The following is a 4,072-nucleotide window of genomic DNA, read 5'->3' as shown; positions in this document are numbered from 1 at the left end:
CTTTCACCAACAATATTCCTAGGGCCACAGGTCCAGCCCTGTACCCTTCCTTGCCAGACAGTCAGAAAGGAATGGTCTCCCCTTATTTACCGCAGTATTCAATTCAGCCTGGGGGCTCTGCATCAGGTAGGACAATATCCATTGAGACAAGTCCCTGCAGGTCTAGGTGACCAAGGTCATCCTAGAAGATTTATATATGTGTATTCTCTCTTTTCTAATTTATATAATTGGAAGAATAATACATCATCCTACCAAGATGATCCTGAAAAGATCAAAAATAGAGGTGAAAGTCATGATTTTCCTGACTCATTATCCTAACTGGGCTAACATACAAACCCTCACAAATACCCTCCTCACCCAGGAGGAATGTAGGATGGTGTTAGAGAGGCCCCGCCTAGAAGCTGAAAGACTCTTATAACCAAACAATCCCAGCAGTACAGGCTGTCCCTGGAATAGAACCAGGATGGAACCCCAGTGACCCAGGAGACCAGGCAAAGTTAAACCATTATAAAAATGGTTGATAGCGGGATTTCACAAAGGGGTCCTAAAACCAAAGAGTTTGAATAAGATCCAAGGGCTCAAGAAGAACCTATTTACCTTCCTTGAAAAAGTTTTTGAGGCTTACAAATGGTATAAAGAAAAAAGCTACAAAAACTAGGAGGATTGGGACACCAATATCTCAATTCATTGACATTGCTTTTAAAGTGTTTAAAAGCCAAGATAACTTTTATCTGGAGATTTTTTCTGGTTTACAGTTCTGAACTTAAAGGACCCCCTATACTGCATACCCCTAAGTCCTGAGTCCTAGGACATTTGCCTTTGAATAGTACAATCTAGAGACTAACATGAAACAAAATTGTGGGATGATACTCCCACAAGAATTTTTAAATGCCTCCACTATCTTTGGGGAAGCCTTAAGAGATCTTTGACTTAATGAAAGAGTCTTACTCCAATATATGGATGACATACTTGTTACTGGTAAAACTAAGGAAACTTCAGACCAAAATATCATCCTCACTTTAAATTTTCTGGCAGACAAGCATATAAAGTACCCAAGGGAAAGACTGTAAAGATGAATCATACCTTGAAAAAGTCAATTGCTAAAATATGTCAAGAAACCAACTTTGGGATAAGATCTTATCAGTTGCTCTGCTTAGGGTAGTCGTAGCCCTGAAAAAGCCCTTATGAAATGTTATACGAGAGACCCTTCCTTTCTTAAGACTTAATATTATTGTAATCTTAAAAGTGATCACATTGTAAAAATAATTAGGTACTATAAAATATGTACAGTCCCTAGGTGCTGCTGAAACTGGATGGCAAACAAGTCCAGAGCTCGTGCTTCCTGCGCCACTCAACCAATAGACTGACACAGGAGTTAGCCTATTTAGAATAAGCATTTATTTGTCAGAGCACTGGTGTTCTGAGAAGGCAGTGGGTTAACATCTTCAAAAACTGTCTTGCTCTCTCATTCTGGCTTAGGGTATTTAAGGGAAAATCGGGGCATTATTCCAGGGTCTATATGACGGTTCTGAGGGAGGGTTCGTTCAGCTTCACAGAGCCTTCCGGGATTCTTTTTGGCTACGCAATTTTTCTTGTGACATCAGCCACCCAAGAACAAAGATGGGAGCCGTCTGTAAAGGATGCTAAGCCATAAAGCTTGTGATCAGCAAGCATTAGGACAGTCACAAGTTTCAGGGCATTTTTCTGAGGCAGGGGACATTCTAAACCTGAGTTAGATTGGGAACACTCTGTTGTCTGATTGAAGAAAGTCTGACCAAAACCTGTTGTCCTCATGACTGTAGACTTGAGGCTCAGTTAATCTTATGTCCTAAGTCTTAATGATTAAAAGAGCAGCATGCAGAGATTGGGGGTGGCGGGGGGAGCAAGTGAGTCACAGTGCCGTTTTCTGGGCAAAACCAGCTTGAATCAGAGGGGGAAAAAAATTATATTAAAGAAATGAAGTGTGTATGTGGTTACAAGCTGTAGAGTAAGAAGAGGTGAGGCTGGGAACACCATGAGGCCCATAATACGGGGGTCCTCGTATCAGGTCCTTCTTCACTACTTCATCTGCTCCTCAAGACTTAGAAAAATCAATACCCTGAGGGGATCAGCTACAACCTAAGTGGAATGGAGCCTATGAAGTCCTTCTAGTTGGTTACTTTTCAAAAGAAACAGGATGACTGAGACCCCACCTGGCCAGGAAGAGAAGACATAGACATCTCAAAAGTAGATTGCTTTCACCCAAGACTCTGGACCAATATAAACCTAACTTATCTGACTTGCTATTGTTTTAGTTTTAAAATGTATTTTACTTTCCTGGTTGTGATATTTGCTTGTATAGTCCTAGCATTTTACTTTTTTATGCTTTCTTGAACTCTTCCATACTTACTTTGTCCACTTCTCAGAAGGAAGTAGCTAGAATAGTTGTCGCCCCTATTTCTCAAGATTGAGGAATGAACAAAAAAGGGGGGGAACTTGTAGCTGTAGAACCAGCTCAGACTGGTCCTATCCTGTTTCTAACAAGACCCAGAAGCAAAGTTTAAACCTTGGATACACCATTCACCATTTACGAGTAACACTTCTGACACCACTCAAGAGTAACACTTGTGAACCCTTAACTACTCACCACACTTTGTTGTGGAAACAAAGGACCAGGAAGTGACTGGAACCTGAACACCAGAACCCTTTTAGAAAGGTCCACTGTCCAGGAAGGTCTGATGCTGAAACTCCATAAACCCACCTTGAACTCTGGATCAGGAAGACAGAGTTGAGCCTTGCCTCCTGTCTCCTTAACAGTTGACTCATAAATATAAAACCTTTTCTCAAAAACTTATGTCATAATATTGATTTCTCTGCACGTCAGGCAGAAAGCCCTTGATCGGTAACAAAAGTAAATACGTTATATGAACGGACCATTTGGATGGCTAGTGGAAAAAGCAAAATGTAGATGAATACTTAGGTGATGATGATGATAATGATGATAACAAAAAAGTCTCATACAGTTCTTGCTATGCAGTTAGTAGATTTTCACATGAAAACACGCACATGCACAACAGATAAGTATGTTAACTGTACAGTATGATGATTATTTACAATTCATTAAATGGAAGTGGATCATCAGAACAGTCTGTATCCTTGTCTTCATGTTGAGTTGGCTGAGGAGCAGGAAGAAGAGGGGTTGCCTTGCTGTCTCGGGGATGGAAGAGGTGGAAAAGGTGAAGGAGGTTGAAGGAGAGGCAGGAGAGGCAGGCGCACTTGGTGAAACTTTACAGTAATACACTTAGTTTATGTCTGACTTTTACTTTTTTATTTCTCTAAAAATGCTTCTATACAGTATCAATCCTTCTTCCATTGTTTTCTTTAGTTTCAATGCCTGTGTCATAAAAGGGTCCATGCCATATCAGCACCCTTCTGCCAGATTGTCTAATGTCAATTTGTTTTCTGGCACTGCTTCTTATAGGTCTTCTTCCTCATTGTCTGGCTCATATGGAGTTCTATTTTTAATTTTTTGAGGAACCTTTATAGTGTTTTTCATAGTGGTTGCACCAAATTCCCAGCCCTGGGAATTTCGAAGCTGCGTTCTGCCTGGATCGCAGGCCTGTACCAATTAGGAGTTCCTAAACTCACCTGTACATTTTGTGACTGGCCATTTCCAGCAGTCTCCCACCCCGTCAAGGGAAGGGAACCATATCAGACTACAAGGGACAGGGACCTTATGATTTTGTCCCAAATGGACTTGAAAAGGAGAGCAAAACACTGACAAGCAAACAAACAAACGAACAAACAAACAAAAGCAAATTCAGAGCCTCAGACGGGACCGGTGTGGATCAGAGACTAAGGGCAGTAGAGGGAGAACGACGTGTGTGTAAAGGGGCTCAGCATTTGGGAGAAAGGGATACACGAGGCAGCGAGTGCTGAGAAGCACACGCAGCTGATGAATGTTAGATTAGAAGGCAAAAAAAAAAAAAAGAAGAAAAACCAGTGCACAAGGTTCCCTTTTCTCCACATCCTCATCAACACTTGTTATTCCTCATCATTTTTATATGGGCATTATAACATGTGAGATGATATC

The sequence above is a fragment of the Pteropus vampyrus genome, unplaced genomic scaffold, assembly GCF_000151845.1.
Source record: "Pteropus vampyrus isolate Shadow unplaced genomic scaffold, Pvam_2.0 Scaffold25, whole genome shotgun sequence".
NCBI classification, from domain to species: domain Eukaryota; kingdom Metazoa; phylum Chordata; class Mammalia; order Chiroptera; family Pteropodidae; genus Pteropus; species Pteropus vampyrus.
Note: the sequence above shows the minus strand (reverse complement) of the source record.